At 39.1% G+C, this 21,682-nt stretch overlaps 1 protein-coding gene across 29 annotated transcripts in view; it reads left to right on the top strand.

Annotated features, from left to right (window-relative positions):
• Positions 1-21,682, top strand: part of DLG2 (discs large MAGUK scaffold protein 2) — a 983,885-nt gene that overhangs the window by 833,566 nt on the left and 128,637 nt on the right. The gene's annotated exons all lie outside the window — the stretch shown is intronic.

The raw sequence follows: 21,682 nt of genomic DNA, 5'->3' as shown, positions 1-21,682 counted from the left end.
AAATAGCGCCTGATGAGGGAAAAGCGGACCACAAGTATTACTCCTTACAGCTGGCTTTCCTGTGCTTCAGATCTTGATCCTTCTCTTTTTCAGCACTGAGTAAAGTGAAATTCATAATTATCAAGTCTGAACTGTGGTGGGGGATGAGGCAGATGAGGAGGCAAAAACCTGCCACTATGGCAAAAGTGAACCTCAAGAACAGGAACAATGGGAACTCATCTGTCCATGAAAATTATTAAACACTTGGCACTAGAGGCGAGGTTTGTTGGCTGGTAGACACTCCTTGTTCTAGGACCCACTAACCTTTTACTGAAGCTCTCAGTGAGGGCTGTATAAATAAAGGCAGAAATGGCATGTGGAAGCATGTTTGTCATGGGAGCAGATGGGAAGCACTCTGAGCAGGACTTATTGTGCATAAACATAGTGATAGTTTCCTACTGCTACAAGTAAATGAATGACATCACCCTTCCCGCTTTCAACTAAGTTGTCCTTATTTCTTCACAGACATGACTCTCGTGGAAGTCCTGTTTCCTAAGAGTAGTCAAGGAAAGTATTATTTCCTGGGGGAATTCAGAATAGTTCAGGATCTACCCTGAGCAAAGAGGGTGCTGTGCCTGTGGTATTGTGTTGCCTCACATGTTGTGGCTTGATGGAATCCATCCATAGGGTCTGGACCAAGCCCCTGCTGCAAGATGATAGAAAGGGCTGGTGCCCTGTAAGCCTAGGCTGCCAATTTGGTCATTTTCAGAAAATATGACTGGTTTTGTGTTCATATGGCACCCTCTGTGCCTCTGAGTCCTAACTTGATGCCAGATCAAATATCCTCTCTCACAGCAGGCATAAAGCCAGCAGCTGCACATAAAGCAGCAGAAAGTCTAGCACAAGCACTAGGGGGTTGGTTGGGAAGGTAAGTGTTTACTCTCTCTTGCACCAAAAAAAAAAAAGCCATTTGCTGGTGATAGAGTAGGCGCCATGCAATTGTGAGTTCTCTAGCTTTTTTTTTCCCCCACCTTGGATTTAGTTTTCATCACACCTTCAGGTGTATTAGATCACTGAAGCAAATTTGTAGGGGGCTGTACATCTGCTCACATTAAATGTTACTCAAAATACCAGTGCTACAAAGCATCCTCCGAGCTCGTTTTCTCAGGTGCTTACATTTAGTAGCCTGTAGTCATGCCACTGCCAGTTAATGGAAGTCAGAGATTTAGATACTAAATAACTGTGCCTGGGCATGTTTGATCATAGATTTCTCTCTTTCCTTGCCTCTCAAGTTTTGTGGGATTGCCTGAGTCACAGCAGGTCCAGCCAGTGGGGGTAAACTGAAGGAAGGATTCCTATGGATCAGATCATAATCTTTTGGTAGCAGCTCCCCAGCTGAAGAGTTAAGCTGGCAAAGCTGCAGCTGTAAGCAAACTGTGAGCACTGCAGTCTAGGAGAGAGGAAAGATGCCGAGTTCATGTTCTAAAGAAGGCATGCTCTTTGGGAAAAGGATTTTCTGCTCTTTGACCAGCTCTGCTTCTCACCTGGTTTTATCTACATTTCTTTTTTTAGTCTGTCTTTGATTTACACCAAAGGAGCAGAATTATGCCTGAAGGACACATTCATTTGTCTAATTCCCACTATGGAACCAGGTTTGCGCTTTCCACCGTGCTTTTATGCACTTAGTAGCACTGTGAAATGCAGTAGTTTGGGTTTGTTTGAGATCACAAAATAACTCTCATCAATGGCTCTTTTTGCTTTGCTTCAGTCACAGAATGTGTGTGGTGTAAAACTTGCACTGCCCACATTGTCCAAAATTCTGCTATGCACAGATGCTCAGTAAATTGCATACCTCCATCTGTGGCAATATTATTATCTGGAATAAGGTTTGAATTTGGATTTAGTGTATTGTATTCTGATTCAGTTTGAAACTGTTTTCATTCCTTTGAATTATGGGGGTGGGGGCTCTGCCATTGTAGTCTGCCCTAAAGTTAAAATATTTCTCAGTTTAAGCTGAAAAAGAAATCCTATTTAAAGTAGCAAGAACTGCAGTGTTCAGACCTTTGAAGCATCCAGTAAATTTTCAATGGCTTAGTGCATGCATATGCATGTGTAATAGCTGTGATCTGTTCACATGGAATAAGGATTTGAAATGGAAAAATGTGCAGGAAATATCTGGTAAATATATTTCTGGAAAGTAAATGGGCATTTTCTACAATAACCATAGTGCTTAAATATTCACTTAACAATTTTTGACTGAGCATTAAAAAGACTTCTAAAAACTGAGCAATGAAATTTTATAAGCTTGCAGAACTGTTATTTTATCAAGACAGAGGACAAAAGGACTGTGAATTCATCAAAAGCAATAGAAAGAAAATTCAGGCATCCTGTTCCACAACCTTATTTTAGCCACTCAAACAACATTTATGCAAGGAAACATAAGTACATGCGCTTTTTAAGAAAAATCTTCACAAGATTATAGTTGCTTATTAGGTTATGGCACACATTATTGTGTGCCATGATAAAGTACCATTTTTCTAAACATCGTAATCTTGACATTTTTACTCATCATTTTTCTTGTTCTAATTCCTTAAACAAATAGGTATTCAATTTTTTTAAAATCCTGCAAATTCATGCCCCTGCTGGAACCATACTGGAAGCACAATCAAAACTGCTATTTGAATGTTGCAGAAATACACTTTGTTCTCACAGCAAGCAGCAAATTCTAATATCTCCATCAAAAGAGCATGCACTGTGTTTGTCATCAAGGAAAACATTCAGGTCAGATCATGTTCTTTATGAGGTTGCTCACACTTGGTGCTGGTTTTTCCCTGTAGAAGTGTACAGTCAGTCTTTCTCTATAGAACCAGGGGGTAAGAAATCAGCTCAGCTAACTCACTCCAGCTGAAATATTGCTTCTGAAGAATCAGAATAATTACATTGGAAGACGACCTTGCCCAAAGCCCTTACCTTCTAAATTACATGGGGTTGCTTAGGGCCTTGTCCTCAGAGACCTCCAAGGGTGGCAATTGCACAAGCCATTCCATTTTTTGACTGCACTAACTACATTTTTCCTTGTGTTTAGCTAGAATTTTCCTAACTGCAGACAAGAATCCATTGATTCTTGTACTGTCATTGATTACCTCCAAGAGTTTGACTCTGACTTCTCTGTGCCCACTTAGTAGGTGGCTGAAGAAAACTGTCCTCCAGATCAAGCTAACCCAGCTCCCTCGACCTCTCCTTGCACAGCAAGTTCTCTTTCCCTCAGCCAGATGCTTTGCAGTTTATTAATGTCCTTCTGCATTGGACAGAATTCCAGTGTAGCCTCCTGAAATGACATAGCAGGGATTAATCCCTCTTCCTAACCCTCTTGTTTTGCTTTTAATAGTCCAGCCCAGTGTGTAGTTCTACCTCATTGGAAAGGCTCAGATTTCAGCTGTAACAGTACCATTTATTTGTCTTTTTTTGCTTTCCATTACCAGGAGCCTCCAAGTTTTAATCGATGGATGAAATAGGGATGATGACAGTGAGATAGCCATTTTTCTAGCAGATAAGGCAGAGTGCTGTTTTTCAGGTGTTTTTAAGTAACATTTTGCAGTAAGGTTACTGATCAGCTTGTAACACAGAGTGGAAATTTCCCATTTCGAACACTTAGGTGCTTGGCAAGGTATCCAGAGCTTTTCCCTTGATATATAGTACTGCTGAGTTTCAAGCTGCATTTTGATGCCTGTTTGCTAGAAACTGGGCAAGTGCACTTTTTGGTATGAATGTCCCAGCTGGTATTTTTAAGGGTACACCATTAAACCTAAATCAGTATTCTAACTTGATACCACAAATTCTGTCATCTTAATTATTCATCTGTTTTTGAATGCATCAACTCATTACTCTACCATGTGAACACATTGGATGTTCTGCTTGGTGTTGGATTCTAGCATCTGTGTTGGATTATATTACTTTTCCTAACAAAATCCATTTGGACCAAGATAGGGGTATCTTCTTTTCAGAAGAATTGGTAAATGGTTACATTCAGCAATTTCTCATCACTGTTTCGAGCTTGAAAAACTATGTCTTTCTCTCATGCCTGGGAAGGCTTCAGATATTATATTTCATTAAATTCCCAAGCAACTGAAGTTACAGTCTTCAGAGGTGGCAGGGTGACTTAATCTGACATCATCTCAACTTCAGCTCTGTAGAAGATTTTCTCATCATTTTGGAGCTGTTTGTGGTTAATCATATTAAAAAATATAGTCTTGCCCATTATCTCATTTTGGATGCTCCTGTTAGATTTAGAAACATCCATAAACTAGAAGAGAGTTTCTCACTATTGTGTGGTGAAAAAAAACTAGAATGTAATTACAGGCCAGTTGAGTTGCATTTACTTTTATGTTTAGATAGTGGAGGTTCTGTCCTACCAAGTGTGGGGTGGAGAAATTGTCCATGTAGAAGTTTCTGCTCTTTAGTTCCCAGGGGTAAGGTGTGGAAGGGTAGAAGCAAAAATAACCACTCAGGTAATACCTGATCCAAATGTACTCAGAAACCTGCATGAATACATTTGATTTAGCCATAAGGTTTGCTACCAACTGCTCTTCTGAGTTTCCTGGGATTTTTCAGGTAAGCTGGCCCAGCCTGCACTAAAGCACATGCTACCTCTGCTAGTGGTGCATGAACAGGTTGCAGGAGGATCTGTGGGTGACACACATCTCTGCCCTACAGACAGATCCTGAAGGAATTTTGGCTCAGATGTGGAGCTCAGGGCATAGTTCATGAAGTCTGTCTCCCTGGAAAAAGTGATAATTGGACTGGACAGGTTTGGACTGAGGGCTTAATTTAATGTCTTTTAAATCTTAGTTTCTTCCCTTTTCATACCACAAGTAGGAATCAGAGAAGGTAAATTATGACAGGTCAGTCCAGGTTTTGAGTGCTCTGACTGCAAATTGCTATAAATGAGAAAGTACTATGCAGTCAGAGCACAATACTCCTCTATCTTCCCAGCTGCTCTTTCCATAACAGAGTGATGGGCAGAAGGAAGAATGACATGCTTCATGTTACAGGGGAAAAAAGCAGAAGTGCAAAATAATCTAACAGCCTTTAAAAAAATAAAAACATTACCTTAATGCACTACCTCTAAGAGGGGGCTTAATGCCATGCTGTTTGGGGCATCTGGGGCTGCTGGAACATGGATAATGAAGTTACCTATATGTATAAATAACTACTTCTGGTATCTTACTCTGGCTGAACTTGAGAGATAATCTTTCTGAATACAAAGTAGTGCAGCATGACTTCCATTAAAAGAGGCTGGTCTGCTCTCTTGAGGTGCTGAGAACATCCACTTCCTGAGTGCAAGAAAGGTGTCAAAATTGCTCAGCCTTTTGCAGAGTTGTGCCTTAAAGCTCTGTACCTCTAACAGATTAACAAGCAAAATAGTAGAAAAACTGAGTGGGGAGTTGCCATGGTGATCATAACATTTGATAACTGCAAATAACACTGCTCCATACAGCAACCGTGAACCAGAATACAAAGATGGCATTTCTTGTGACCGAAAGTCCAAATTCTTAGAAGCCTTGACTCATTCACTGTCAGTATATTGATAGTTAATTCAATTTGAAGTTTATCTTTAGTATGACTTCACACTCAAAATACGTTTCCTGTTTTGTAGTCCCCTAATGAAATGTCAGGGACTGTAAAGAGAGAAAACTGAATTCAGAAAGCTGTGTGGAGATGGTAACAAAGCAGATATCTGTCAGCACATGGTTTCCACTCTGCTGGGTGGCTATAGGTACTGGATTCCTCTTGTACAGCTTTGAAAGGACAAAGGATGAAGAAATGGGTTCTTTGCCTAAGCCTGCCTGCCATGGAAAGTCACAGAGAACCAAGGCAAGAAGTAATGCATCTGCCTCTTCCTTTTACACCCTGTCTTCTAGATTTGTCTGGCTAGAATTGAGAAGCAGAGAACTAAGAAAAGGCAGAGTCACCACTCTAAAACAGAACAGATTTAAGCTTTTTGGTCTGTTACTATAGAGGGGCTGTTCAGTCACCTTTAAAATAATGTTCTTCTAAATATGTAGCTAGTGCATCCCCTAAATCTGTAGCTACAATTTTGTGAGACATCAGACTTTGACTAACTGGAAACAAAATTTGTTTGCTCTCACATTAGCAGCCATTCTGTTCCTGATTACTAATTTAAAGTTTCCTGTTGATTCTGCTCACAAATCTAAAAGTTACTCTAGTAATAAGCAGAGAGACTCAGAGCTACCTCCTCAGAGAATGGAGTGACTAATCAAAGCATCAGTTAAAGACAACATGATGTTGCATAGGCTCCTTGGGAAAACAGAAGATTTTGCAAAGTCATTGAATCCTATTTTAGATAAAATTCCTGTAGTCCAATTATTATAACATAAAATTGATGTCTTTATGATTATCAACAGATTTTGACAGCCTAAATTCACTTTAGGCTCGGTCATATTTTTTTCACAGAGACATCGGTGGCTGTTTTCTAAGACACAGGGAGATGCTGTCAAGTGCACTTGTGGGAGAAAGTGTTCCATTTGCTATCATCTAGCATGGCCATCAAGCTGAGTTTAATGGGACTGACACAGGATTGGATCGACAGGCTGGACTATCGCCAGCCTTTTTTTTCTTTTTTTTTTTGCCCCCATTCATTCCAAGCATAGAGATTGTAATTGCAGACTGACTCTTTGAAAGACACTGAGTCATCACTGTCTATTGCACAGCTAAATCTTATTTTTGTATCACTAGCAAGTACTTTTGAAGTATCCCTGCTATTGGTTCTGTGCTCTTAGTCTCGGTGAGTCTGGGTTTGTTTGTTTACTGCAATTAGGCGATGACTGTGAGTTGTGAATAAAGCCTAGGGGGAAAGGGCATAGAAATACTTATTTCTGGCAAATCAGAAAGTTCACGTTGTTCTTTATGTTAGCATATGACTCAGTCAAGAAGGTAAAAGTTTCTGATTCAAGATTTGAATCAGACCATAATTTTCCATGCATCTGTTGCATTTCTGCATCCGCCTAAACTAGTTTACAGATGATAGTAAAGTTATGTGTGAAGGTTTAGCAAACTAAAGTTGTCCTTTGACTCACTTGTATAAAAAATACATTATCTGTAACTTTAAGAAAATGAGAAAATAGTAAAAACTTAAATGTGAATATAACTGATTGAATTACTTCTTTCTTTGAATGTTTAAAATTTATTTGGCCCTTGTTTAAAGGAATATAAAGGTCAAACAGACATACTTGTACATGATATAAGGAAAGGGGTAATTTTAGGATGTGTTTTGAGATTAAAGGCTGTTAAGTCTCATGTGAAATTGGGGATTCTCAGTTGGACATTATGGGAGAGGCAATTTTGGCAAAGATCTGTGTGCTTCTTTGTAGGAAAGGGAAAAGTAGCAATACTAAGCCCTAAAGAAAGAATATGAGCAGGAACAAAATAAGAAACCTAAATATTAAGTTATGATGTAGCAAAACACATAGAGGGGAGCAAAGGTGGAAGGGGAAAAGCATATGGGGGATACAGCTCTTCTCCAAGAGACACAGAGACACAGACCTTGAAGCTTTCTATATATCTCTGCCAGACATAAAATCCCCCCGGGTCCCAGTGCTTTCCTCTCTTGCAAGTGACCTGAACGCTTTGCTTAAAAACTCCTTCCTACAAGCTGATAGGAAGCAAACAGCCAGGAGCAGGGACAGGGGACTGGTCCTGCCTGGCAGACAGAGGCTGTAATCCACTGTTAGGAACTCTGTCATCGATTTCTGACTTCCTGTTTGTGTTCATCAGTGACAGTGATTTCCCTCTTTCATTTCTCTCCACTAAGTTTGCCTAGAGCCTGGTACCTATCAGCAAAACCTTAAATGAATCAGAGTTATAAGATGTTCAGTCTTAACAGAGAAGTACATCAATGAGAGAGAAACAGCAGACAATGGAAGTCCTCCCCCCACACTTTACTCTGTGCCAATATATGGCACTGCAAAGCATCCTTCATTGTTCACCTACGTTCATATTTTGTCATTTCATGAAATTAAGCCTTTCATGATTTCTAATTACTGTGTTTCTCATTAATTTCCTTTCTTGGAGGAAAACCAGCCCTCAGAAACACAATGATTGTTTTCAAATTTGCAAAATTGTTAGTCATTGCAGAAACAGGATTGCCTTTTCCACAGAAACTCTCCTAATCTGTGCTAGTTACTAGATCCTTCTGGGAAATAAGTTTTATTTTGCATGCTGTTGAAAGCAAAAAATTGGGAAGTGATGCTAATGAGAAGCCACTAATAATGACAACTGAAGATCAAAATATTGGAAAATCATAGTAAAGAAGATAATTTCCAATTAAAACAGATTGGGATTTTAAGGGATTTTTAAAATGAGATTATCCTAACTAACTAAAACTGATTCCTTTGGTGAAAGTATACTGCTTTCAATTTAAATACTTCCAGAAGTTTTCCTTTTACATGAAGAATTACCAACAGTGACAGGAAGAAAGGAACTCAAAGGATATCAATCTCACCTAACTTTAGCCATATAAAGTCTAGGTAAATTAGTTATCTGATTTTCTCTTGTGAACAACAGAGAGATAAGCACCTACTTAGTGCATTTCTACTGATTCTAAAGCACATCCAAGATTTACCCAAGGAGTTGTCCTGATGGGGCCAGAACAACTGCTTTAGGGCAGAATGATACCATTTGGAAGCAGTCCAAAGAGCAAATCCAAAAGAAAATTAAATCTATTTAGAAAAATAAAACAAAATAAAAAATAAAGAATTGGTTGTTTTCAGTGGCTGATCTCCTGTAGCTTGTCTTGTAATAGTGGAGGAGCAGCACTAGTGTGCTTTGGGGTGTGGGAGCACACCAGGACAGAGGGCAAGGTCACACTGGCTGCAATGGCAACCCCAAAACACCTGGATAGCAGCGAGCTGCAATGCAAAATCTGTGCAGGAGGACCAGCAGAGCACTGTAGGCAGGCAAATAATCCTTGCAGTTGGCAGCAGTAATAGATTCCTAAGTGCAGCAGGACTACGAGTAGCTGGTTCACATCTGGCTGGTCTGGAGCACTTCAGAGCAAGTAGGGGTCTGTCTGCAAGAGAGAAGATAGCTGGTGGTCAGAGAGGCTGGTGAGATATATCTGAAATTGTTTGTCCCTCTGCTTGCAGAGGTTTTGATTTGTGCACATATGCTCTGGGAAGACCTTCGGATTCACAATGTTTCATCTGTTTTGCACTTAAATTTTCTCCCTGTTTTCTCCATGGCTTTAATAAAAAATAGGTCCAGATACTGTATTCATCTTTCCTCTTCCCAGTGACTTTGCAAAAAGCACTCTCAGAGTAGAAAACTCTACATTTTCAATACTTAACACCATAGGAAAGCTATTGCTATGATTTTTTCTGAGGAAATGCAGCTTTGATTGTGGCTCTTTGCAGTTTCCAAGTTAGAAGGTCATGAAACCACACCATGGTGATAGAAGATATTAAGAGTTTAATTATCTTTGCATGCTCAAGCCATGCCATTAACACTCGTGATGCTTTATAAACCTGCAAAATAGTTGCTGGCTGAACCCATAATCAGCATCCATTTAGAAGGGCAATGACTACAGATGTTGGCTCAGGGAACTGCAGCAACTGTTCGATTGTAATTTTCTTTTTTTAGTTTAATTTCACTTGAATCAAAGCATCTGTTTAGACAAAACCTTTCTGAAGAAGCAGAAATCCTAACTGGACAGATTAAGAGATTGGAAAAGGTCAGCATGCTTTATTATCTGTCCAGTCAGATACAACTTTGGTATGGGAAAGGATATTTAAACTCAGGACTTATACATGAGCTCCCCAATGGTATGAGCTCATTCTGACTGAAATCAGAAGAGCCTGAGGTGTGGGTGGTGAGGCACTGACAGAGGTTGCCCAGTGAAGTTTTGGATGGGTTCAAGGCTGGGTTGGATGTGGCTCTAAGCAACCTGGTCTAGTGGGAGGTGTCCCTGCAGGGGACTGGAATGGGATGATCTTTGGTCTCACAGACAAGCCAGTCTGTGATTCTGTGATGTTTTTGTGATTTCCCCTTGACCAGGAACATTTTGATGTGATGGGCTACTGTATTAAAGGACTGCTGTGCTAAACTTCCACTAGAGAAACTTTTAGCTACTTCAGTGGCAGTGCTGGAGCATCAAGAGTTTTGTATGGGACTGCTCTCCTAGAGATACACCAGTGCTTGATTACAGGAGATAAGGAGGGAAATGTGACTTGCAGCTATTTTTTTTATATTAAGGCAGGTGCTGAATTGCAGTAGGAACACTGTTCCAGTTATACCACACTGTAGTCTCAGTTAATACTAAGTTTCATTACAGAATCCTCCTGCTGTTGATTTTGACTCTGAGTGGCTTTCTTCTTCCTAAGATCTCTGGGGTCTCATCTGTAACTTGTATTTTCCAGTGGGGAATGGATTTTGATGAGGGACCTGTGGAGTATGCTGATGAGTGCTGTATTAACTTAAAAGTTAAAAATTCTCCTGCAGGCAGTGCATTGTACAAAGTGGCAAAGCATTATCCCTACCCATGGGATTTATGATAATAACATTAATCATAATGAATTACATTGGTATCTGTGTGGCAGGCATGACTTTTTTTCTACAGCCGTGTTTTCTGCCCTACAGGGGTTGTTTCTTTTTCATGCAGGTCAATGAGCTTTTGCTGTGATCAAAGCAAACATGCAAATGTACATTCTTTCCATAAAGGTACAGGGAAAAAAAAAAATCAAGCTTTAGGATGGATGGGTAGTCACTAACAGGTAAAGATACTGTTTAAGAGGCACCCTAAGGCAGTTTATTCTGACTGGTTGGTTTCAGGTAAATGTTTGGGAGACACTTGTATAATGAAAAAGCTTTCTGGAATAAAAGGCTGCTAACATAGTCCTTTCTAGTTTGAGCTCTTTTTTAGAAACATCTGCTGGTAATATTAATTCAAAAGAACTATGTGAATTACAGTTTACCAAGACTGAGTTGCTTCATTATTGTTTTAAATATTGTCCCAGGTTTAAGAAAGGAAGTGTTAATAGTTTCAAAAGAAAGATTAATAAGGTGAGAAAACATCTCCCATGTGAGACACCAATTAACTGACCAAATTTTGCTGCTGAGATCCAGTTCCTGACCTTACAAAACACAGAAATTATTGAGAAAATCTTCTTATGTCACTGTAGGAAACTGAAAGAATTGTTTGAAATGTAGAAACTACGCTGGTTCCTCACTGTGACCTTTTTCCTTGCCGATGTTCCTAGCTGAGGCTCCCTGATTTTGCTTCGTATCATTTCCTGTGGGCTTTGCGTGTCTTTTCAATGTAGTTGATTTCTGGAAACTGAAGAGCAGATGGTTAGTGTTTGTAAATTGCCAAAGCCCCGTGACTTTAAATAGATAGTTGCCTTGAAAATTTGAGCAGCTAACATAACTATTAAAGGGCTGTGTAATCCTTTTATTTGGTCCTCCCTTAGTGTCCTGTGTAAAATGAAAATTGAATCACCTTTTTGGACTTCTTCAATGGTAGAGAATCTTTTTATTTACATCTCACATAGTTTAATGATAATACACAGTTTAAGATATTATTTAAGATATTTTTCAGATATTATTCAGATATTTAAGATATTATTCAGATTCTTCACTTTAAACATAGGTTTAAATACATAAGCATTTTATAGCTTTACAAATACATCCAGATAATTGATATTATTGACAGATTCAAGTTTTGTGATTCAGCAACATATATTCTACAGTGAACATAAAATTATAGCAAAAATAGACAGTATAACTTAAGGTTTTATTTTGCATTTATTTAGCAGATTGTGATCTAAAACTTTTGCCTGAGAAATAAATAAAAAATATCAGATTTAGCTTGTAGATTGCAGTTTTAAAAAAGGGCTCATATTTAAAATGAATTTATAAAATCTGATTCGATCCTGACAGTTTTATTGGTATATCTATTGCTGCCAAAGGAAAAAAGAAAGATTGAATTTATATTTTGCAGTGCATTTTATAGTCATTGTTCTAGCATTTCCTTTCTAATAGAAGGAATAAATCAAAACTATGTAACCCACCCTTACTTTATTGCAAATATATCAACTGGTATTCTGTCTGGATGTTTTCTTTGCTGCAAGCAAAAAGTAAAGGATTGTTTCTGCATGCCCATTAATCTCACAGAGGAATGAGCTGGGAATTCCATCTCATGGGTATCCCTGAGCACCAGGTGGACATCTCAGTCCCCTGCAGGTCTTGAGTTTCTGAGTGTGTGTTTCACCTCTTGCCCTCACCACCCTGTCAGGTCATTGTGCTGCATCTTTACCCCAGGATAGTTTGCCTTCCCCTTTAATCCTCACCTGATTCCTCCTTGTCCCTTGAAAGGCCCTTTGTACCTACACTTCTCTGCCCATTAATTAACTCTCTGCACAAGAGATGCCAAGACAGGTGATGCTTTTTTCTGCCCGTTATGCTCTCTCCACAACCTGTGCCTTTTTCATCTGTTTATCTCTAAGGAGGGAGCAGTTCTTCTCTAGGTGTGTAATTCACAGCACAGCAGGTCTCCACGTTTAGGCAGCCTGGAGCTATTCACTGTAGTAACGAGGTTCTTGATGACAACAAGGTTTTAGAGGTGGCTTTTTCTTTGTTACTGCAACCGATAGGGCAACACTCTTCATCTTTCAGATCATAAAGGGCTAGAGACCAAAGGAATATATCCCTGGTTTGACATGCTCCAGCTCTCTATGGTCTTTCCATACTGCAGAAAATTGATGTTATTCTACTTTTTGTTGCTACTTTGGTAGCAGAATATGCTGAAAGCTGACTATACTTTTGTTTTGTTTGTTTCTGACAACTGCCTCTTTCCCTTCCAATTAGTCACTGGATTATGTGCCTTTTCTGCTATTTTGTGTTTTTCTGTTTTTTGAATTTAAGCACCTGATTAACATCTGGCTAATATCTTACAGTCCCAATGGCTTTTCATCTGCAGCAGTATTCATTGTTTCCCCCCTTTCATTAAATGCTTGTCTCCCCCCAGCACTTCACTTCTTCTACTCATTTCAGCTGTGTGGTTCCTATGGAAACACACTTTCCATATACACTTTAGGTTGTGCTTCAGCATAAAAAAAAAAAAAAAGACAACTATTGTATCAGCCTCTTCTCTACAGAACAAAGGGTCAGACATCTCCAGCCCCTCATCTGGTACTGCCTGACTCACTCTGGGTAGGGATCAAACCTGTTTGTATGGGGGGAATGTGGATGTTCTTAATATGTAAATGTGTTTTGCAATAAGTATCTGGCTTTCTCTGCATTTGAGATACTTAACAGGCATGCTGTTTCTGGCAAGCAAGGTAGGCTGGGGGGATTCATCCTTAATCTTCAAAACTAGTTATGAAAGTATACTGCAGAAAATAACATCTTCCAGGGGCCACCAGGCACCTGCAGGGTCTCTCAGGGTTGTACTTCAGTCTGTCTGGGCTTTCATCAAGTCAGATAGCCATTGCTACTCCACAAGCAGATACAAACTGTACTCAGCAAATAAAAATCATCTCTCTCAGTCTGCTCTCACAATCCATCAACAAGTCTATCACAAACAAAATCAACAAGATGTTCCCATTTGCAGCTTTTGGATGGTAATGACACAGTCTGTTACAAACCCATCAGATGCTTTAGTACTGGGCTGCTTTGAGAGTGTTTGAACACGTTGCTCTCCAATGTGATGTTTTGCTTAGAGTGAAACAATCTTTAAATATTTGCACAATATTTGATAACGTCCACTCAGCTGAACATGAGAAGACTGGATAAAATACATCACATTACTCATATAGATTTCCACACTTTAATCTATATAAAATCAGCTTTTCAAAACCCACTAACTCTTTCCAAAGACCAAGGACTGCTGTTTGTTATCATGTCTTTGTATTGTCCCAGTGATCCTCTATTACACACTCTTTTTCTGCTACATTGCTTTTTACAAGTACAGAACCTACAGGTAATTTCTGCACAAACCAGTTACATTTTAGGTACAAGAGGTGATTAGAGATGTTTGCAGAAAGGCAGAAGACAGAGTGCAAGGGAAGCAATAATGATCAGTAAGATGGACTGTAGCCTAATAATACCACTTCATTTTTGTTTGTCTCATGGAAAAGCTGATCAAAACAAAGATCTAGGAAAATTAATTTTGGATAGACTTCAGTAAAATAAGATTTCATCTGCCAATGACAGAGAAAAAGAAATAGCAGTAATTGAAATGTGATATGGAAGCTTGAGCACAAGATTTAGTTGTGTGGAATAGAATTTACTCTGCTAAGCATTAATAATCCTACCTAGGCCTGGAAAAACTATTTTAACTATTTGTAGTTAGTAGATTTTGGCTAAATTTTTCAAACACTTCACAAAATAGGGAAATGCTTTCTATTTCTAGAAATGACTGCAGGTTTTAGCAGTAAGTATGTCTTTAGCTTTGAGTAAAAATACATAAGGCTTCTAAAGACCAGATTACAAAGATTTCTTCTCAGGTAATTAAAGCAATGCTCAAGAATCTACCAAACAGGTCTGTTGAGTAACAACTATTAATTTCAGGTTAGATGTCTACCTAAAAGCTTTTAGAAAACTAACTGGTTCCTTGCATCCCTAGACTCTAAATACGTTTCAGACTTTTAGAGTAGAGAGAATTCATGATTTTTTTAAAATCTACTCCTAATGTGTTATGCCAGACTTGTCTCAGATTGTGGCTGGGCCGTAGAGCTGCTAGACTGCTTTACAAAGCTAGATTCATAATTTCTTTTCTGTTCTTATGTTATCAAGCAGCTGCAGTCCCCTCCCTGCAGTTCCCATCAAAAGCTCATTTTGGCATTTTGTGGTGGTGTACTGACTTTCTAGAGACTTAAAAACAAAATGAGAAAATGCTCATCATTTAAAGTGTTGTCTACATGGTGTGTTTAGGCAGATGAGAAGTTGCCCTGCCTGTGTTGTGAATTGACTTGTGTCTTTCATCTGTCTGATCTATTCTAGCAAAAATGCTATTGTGGCAGCAGCAATCCTGAAAACATTTTTCCCTAAGCTTTAGCAGAAGTGGTGCTGTTCAGACTCTGCTATCAATCACTCAGTCCAGAAGTCAAGCGTTTATCAGACAATAGTTGTAGGAAGAATTCTCTCAGAATCCTATTTAGAAAAAAATTTGCTTATTCTTACATGTGCTGGTTAAGGTTGAATATGATTGTTCAGTTGTATAAAAGGTACAGAGAATAATGAGATCATAGAATGATTGGGATTTGAAGGGACCTTATAGGTCATCTAGTTCCATCCCACTGCCATGGACAGGGACACCTTCCACTAGACCAGAGTGCTCAGAGCCCCGTCCAGCCTGACCTTGAGCACAGAGCTTGCCTCCTTTACCAGAGACATGGATTGTATAACAAGAGATATCCAATCACCAGGCAAAGCAGAAAGCTTCTGAAATAGAGCTATTGATTTTATATAGCCTTAAAGCAGTGATTTTTTGTCACCACTTTTCTGCATTAATTACTGTAGCAAACATATGCCAGCAATGGTTCTTCTCACCTTACCTTTGGAAGGAAAACAGTGTGGGCAGGGAAGTGTTTCACTTGGATTTTTAAAGTTATCTGTACATGCATATTACTACATACTCATATTATTTAAAGGAAGATGAGAAATTATGTTTAAAAGCAAATCTGGTGAGGTGTGTGACTTCCTCAATTCTGTTGGGAATTCATTCCTTAGCCATTGGCTGACCTAGCAAAATGGGGTTCAGCTTTTGTGTGCATGATCTGAGTTATACTGGTGTATTTCCAGCCATAGTAACTTTTATATTTTTAACTAATGTTTGTTGATTGTGAACATTTGTAGGTCCAGGAGCTGCAAATGTTCATACTTACTCAAATCAGAAATGAACGTGAGGGATTTGAGCTTCTACATCTCTGGGCCTGTCATAATTTTTCCAGACTACTACACTTCAGAGGCATGATGAGCTTTTTTGAAGAGACATTTGACTGGTGATTATTTAAAGACTTCAACAAGCAATGTTTGGCATCCTGTGCTTCCCCAGAAAGTAGTGGTGGTTACTGTGATCAGTAAATGAGAAGTGGAGGTCGTTACCATTTGTGCAACTTTCAGAACTGACTATAAACACTTAGCAGCTTGGAGCTTGGTTTTCAAAATGTGGAGGTGTACAGTGAGGAAAAATTTAATCTCTTTTCTTCAGGATTAGCAGGCTTAGAAAGAGTGAAAACCTGGAGCTATTTCTACATGTAAGTATAAGGTAATTTTTACATGAGACACATACTTGTGTTTTAGAGCTTGCATATTTTGTGTTTACTCAGTTTAGTAAAATTTCTTCCTACAAAAAAAAAAAAAAAATTGGCTGCTATTGGCTGCTACTTGTGTACTTGTATCTTATCTTTCTGAGAGTTTCTGGACCTGTGTATGATTTAGTATAGGACTTGGTTACAGCAATGAAAACATGTTATTTGCAATCACAAGCTCAAGGAGAGGCTGGGCAGAGAACAGATTGTGAGAGTTCTTCTGATGAGAAGGACTTGTTGATTGATGAGAAGCTCAACATGACCTGGCAATGTGCACTTACAGCTCAGAGACCCAGCCTCATCCTGGGCTGCATCCAAAGCAGCGTGGGCAGAAGGGCAAGCAGGGGGATTCTGTCCCTCTGCTCAGCTCTCATGAGAGCCCACCCAGAGTGCTGCATCCAGCTCTGGATTCCCCAGCACAGGAAAGACGTGGTGCTATTGGAACATGTTCAGAGGAGGCCATGGAGAAGAACAGATGATGGGAGATCCTCTTCTATGAAGAGAGGCCAAGAGAGGTGTGCTTGTTCAGCCTGGAGAAAAGATGTCTTCAGGGAGACAACAAAGCAGCTTTCTAGTACCTAAAGGGGCTACAAGAAAGCTGGAGAGCAACTTTTTATAAGGATATGTAGTGATAGGAAAATGGATAATGACTTAAAACAGAATGAGGGCAGGTTCAGATTGGATATTAAGAAGAAATTAGAAGAAATTCTTTACTTTGAGGGTGGTGAGGCACTGGCATAGGTTGCCCAGAGAAGTTGTGAATATCCTGTCCCTGAAAGTGTTCAAGGCCAGGTTGGATGGGGCCCTGAGAAATCTGGTCCTCTACCTGTCCTGTGGCAGTAAAGTAGGAACTAGATGAAATTTCAGGTCCCTTCCAACCCAAACCATTCTATGAATTTCCTCCATTTTCTTTCCTTCTTTCTTCCTTTTTTTTGTTTGTTTGTTTGTTTGTTTTTGTTTTGTTTTCATTAAAGGAAACAATGTCTTCAAGTTAGTTCAAACAATACAAGAATTGTCTTTTTTTTTTAATCTTCAAAATTATGGAGAATAGGAGCAGAAAATACTTAGAGTCATTTCACTTGCACCAAATTTTGGGGTGTTAGTGGCTTGTCAGATTAACAAGGGAAAGAAAACAGGGGAAGGAGTGTCCTTTCTTATTAGCAGGAACTGTGATATTGGGTCTTCTGAGCTGCTACACCTTCCTAGGAGATCAGAATCTGAATGAAGTTGTGGTCAAAGAGCAAAATTAAAACCTAACAATCTTTTTAAAATGTGATTCATTTAGGTTTGTTGTAGTGCAGGGGGGCAGGTCTCTGAAGTTACATCAGTGAGAGTCAGGGCCTCTTTCGAAAGGTTCAATGCAATGTCAACCTCTCGATACCATAATTAAATGCTGTGGAAATAATTATCTCTAGGTGAAAATCTTGACATAAACAGAAGGAAAAGTGTGCATAAATACTTTATTGAAGCACAAAGAAAGAAAAATGGGGTGATGAAGCTGGGTCCTTAATGATCCTGTAATATTGATGGCTGGGGAATAGAGTTTTCCAAAGGCATTCAATAACCTGATGTTAACAGAAGGAGAGTTAGGCCAATAGGGAATGCTCAGAAAGCTGTCCATGAATTACATGGAAACAGAGAGTGATTCAGGTTGGAAGGGACCTCTGAAGACCATCTATTCCAACCCTCTGCTCAAAGGGTGGCCTTGATCCACCCTTTGAGCAAAGGCTTGACCTGATCCAGGCTACTTAGGAGGAAGTAAGCCTTCCTCAGTCAAGTTCTTCATATCTCCAGTGGTGGGGATCCACAGTCTTTCTGGGTAACATGTTCCAGTATTTCATCATGCTCATGCTGATTTTTTTTTTACTCCTGGGTTTTGTCAGGATTCGCTCTTGCTGGAACTTACGGGTTTTGCCTCTCATCCTTTCTCTGTGCACCTCTAAGAACGATCTCTCTGAACTTTCTCTAGACCTTGTCATTAGGTAACTGCAGACAGCGACAAGATCCCCTTTTGAGTTTCACTCGTCAGGCTAAACAAACCCAAGTGTCTCAGCCTGTCTTTCTGCACGAATGCCTACAACGGGGTTATTCAAAGTAAGCTACAAATATTAAGGCAAGTCTCCTGCTGTGCCGAGTATCCAACTTGCTCTCTGAGGAGAGGGACAGCTCTGCCAGCCCACTTTAATGCTGCAGCCCTGTGGAGCTCTGATGTGAATTACTGCCGATGGTAGATGACAGAAGAGATGTGCATTGCTTGGTTACGGGGGAACATCTTTGTTCCATCTGACTGCTTCTTTTATTGCAAACCTTACTGTAGCATGGAACAAACCAGATTTCTGCTGTCTGCTCTTCTCTTCCTTGAAGTTTCATTAATTAGCTCATAAAAGCATCTACAGATCTCAGATGCATTTAATTTCACGATCCCAGCATGCTTTGGAGGATTAAAGATTAAGCTATACTTGTTTTGGTACAGAGGTGAAAAGAGGAGTAGGAATGATGCAGGAAACAGGACAGGAGTTTGTGCTTGGGAAAGATGAAGAGATCACCCAGAGCACCATTATGCTGGGAAGCACCTGGGTGCTTTATTATACTTTCATGTGTTTCAGAGGTTCTCATATGCATTCATATTTTGTGCTTTTCTGTATAAAATTGCTTACAATTTAGATTAGTTTCATTAAATGTAAGGGATTTTTAAGCATATTTTAGGGCAGTCTTTTTTTTTTATCAAAATGCTGCTTTTGAGACACTAACAGTGTTTAAATGCGAAAAAAAATCCACAAACATTTAAATAAAACCAATATTTTATGAACTTCTGTAATGTCAGAAGAGGGCTGCACCAATTATATTTCCACAGATTTTAAAATCTAGAGGAGGAATAGGTCACAAAGCTTTTCAAATCATAAAAATGTAATCACAGAATCCTACAATGGTTTGGGTTAAAAGCGACCTTAAAGATTCAGCCATTCATGTGCTAATTTATTCCAGTGGTTATTCATTTTAATAGCTATTAAAGTATGTGCATTATTTCCCATGTGGATTTTTCTGTCTTTCAATTCCTAATCTCTTCTTTTCATGCCTTCCTAAATGAAGGTCATTAAGTACCTAATATTTTGTCCCATGAAAAAGGCCCTACATTGCAACTTCCCTATTTTCGCTTTGCCAAACTAAAAGCCTTTATAACAATTTCTTCTACTCTCAGCTGTCTTTCTTAGGGGCTGTTTTGGCTTTTGCCCCAGTGTTCCACCATCATTTTTGAACAACAGAATTTCTTTCAATGTTTTCATACCAGTTTCCTCATTACCCAAAACCACATTTTTAATTTGCGTTTTACTGCTTTTTCTGTTCAGTCTAAGCACACCAAATCCACATGAATTGCCCAGCCATTTTATTACTGCAAAGTCACTCTTTTCAAGCATCAACAGAAATGGCTTTTGGTTACATATGTGTATATATATGTATATATATATATATATATATACACATCTCATATTTGTTGGCTATATTTAGACAAATTTCATTCACCGAAGTCTAACTTAGTAGATTAACCACATCATAAAGCAGGGCTTATGTCCTCTAATTTATGTTACCTTTTCTAACAGTCTTTGTTCTAGCCTACATTTAGTTCTTAAGAGGCTTAGCTTTCAAAGGCATTGGTGAAAATGCTGGAAAATATGTGGGTTTGGACTTATCCATGTGAAACCCCACTGAAAATATCTTCATTCACAAATAATTTTGTGCTTTTAAATAGCATTTTAAAATGCAAACCATTTTCTTGTTACTTAATATGGGCTTTACTAATACTGAATGATGCATAGGCTCTTCATTTAGAAAGTCAGTGAACACTTTTACACCTAAAGGGTACTTTTAATTGGTCCTCTTTTTACAGTCAGGACTGAGGCTGTTTTTGAGAGGGCATATTTTCAATAAAATCATGTCAATGGTATTACATTTCCAGCTCTTTCCTTTCTTTAAAAATTACTTTTATTGCACTGATATTAGACTGACTACTTGGTGCTTACCCAGGCATATTTTCTGTCCATCTGGATCACAATTCTTTCAGCCTGTTGGAGTTTCTCTGCTGTTCAAGGTGCACAAAGGAGGAAAATTTATAAAACAGATGTATCCTCATCTGTCACTTCAAGGGCTCTTAGACATTGATTCGTTATGTCTCTTTATATATAATCTTCTATTCCCAGTCAATAATGTTTAGTTTCTGCTTTGTTTTTAGTGTGCACTCTACTAATTGCAGACGGGTATCTCATCCCTTCCATGTAAGAAAAGTGAATCATCCTATTTATTTCCAAAAGCTGAATAGAAGTATTTTGTGAATAGATCCCTATGTTCTGCAACACTATTAAGAATTTTCTTATCTTCACCCAATGGTGTACCTACACCATTGCTCAGAACTTTTTTCCCCATGGAATCAGAAAGAATGTTTAATTAAGGACTTTGAAAAAGACCTCTAAGATCATCAAATCCAACTTTTAAGCCAGCACTGCCATATTCACCACTAAAACATATCCACAAGTGCTACATCCACACACCTTTTAAACACTTCCCAGGAAATGTTCCTTTGAGTCTGTCTTGCCCTTTCTGGAGCTGTATCTGTTACTGCTAGAAATTGAACTTTAGGGCCTGCAATGGCAGAGCAGCCAGTTGGAGGATCCATGTGTTATCTGAAGGCTTGGCCAACTTTTCAGCCACATGCATGAGAACTGTAGGTGCAAAGGATGGGCTCCACCTCTGTGGCTGTGATCTCAGTGTTAAAAGAGAGTCCCTGGTGAAATTTGTTTGCCATCAGAAGTGCCATTTTGGTGACATTTTTTCATATTGTGAAGGCGCGTGGCATTGCTCTGTTTTCTTCCTCTGGAGGCAAGTTCTGCTGTAGTTTACGCTTCAGTGGCTATATGGGAAAAAAACTTCAAAAAACCAACAAATGGTATGTAAGGGCAGAGGCAAAATTATTTCCTCAGCTGAACCCATAAAACCTTCACAACAGACTCCTGATTCTCTGTCTTGAGTTATCTGAGTGGCAAATTCTGCCCAAAGGCTGGCATGAAAAAATGTGTAGCTAAGAAAAAATCCTATTTTTCATCTGGAAGCAAAAGGTAACTGAATTTTCACCAGAGCTTCCAGGGAATGCAATTGTAATTATATTTAAGCACTCTCTCAACAGAGTGCTAGATGTCTGGGATGCTGATCAGTGGTACCAAATAATGGCACCAGCTGAGGAGTTCATTGTGGAGATGGTGCCCTATGTTAGGGGCATGCAGCCCAGGAGGGGATGTCGGTGCTTGTGGAAGTGCTAAAATGCATTTTAGATTTTCAAGAGGACCAAGAGGCTGATGACTGTCCTATTTTGGGTACAGAGAGAGGAC

Source organism: Agelaius phoeniceus, chromosome 2 (assembly GCF_051311805.1).
Source record: "Agelaius phoeniceus isolate bAgePho1 chromosome 2, bAgePho1.hap1, whole genome shotgun sequence".
Lineage (NCBI taxonomy): Eukaryota > Metazoa > Chordata > Aves > Passeriformes > Icteridae > Agelaius > Agelaius phoeniceus.
The sequence above is the reverse complement of the archived record's forward strand: the minus strand, read 5'-3'. Positions and strand labels throughout refer to the sequence as shown.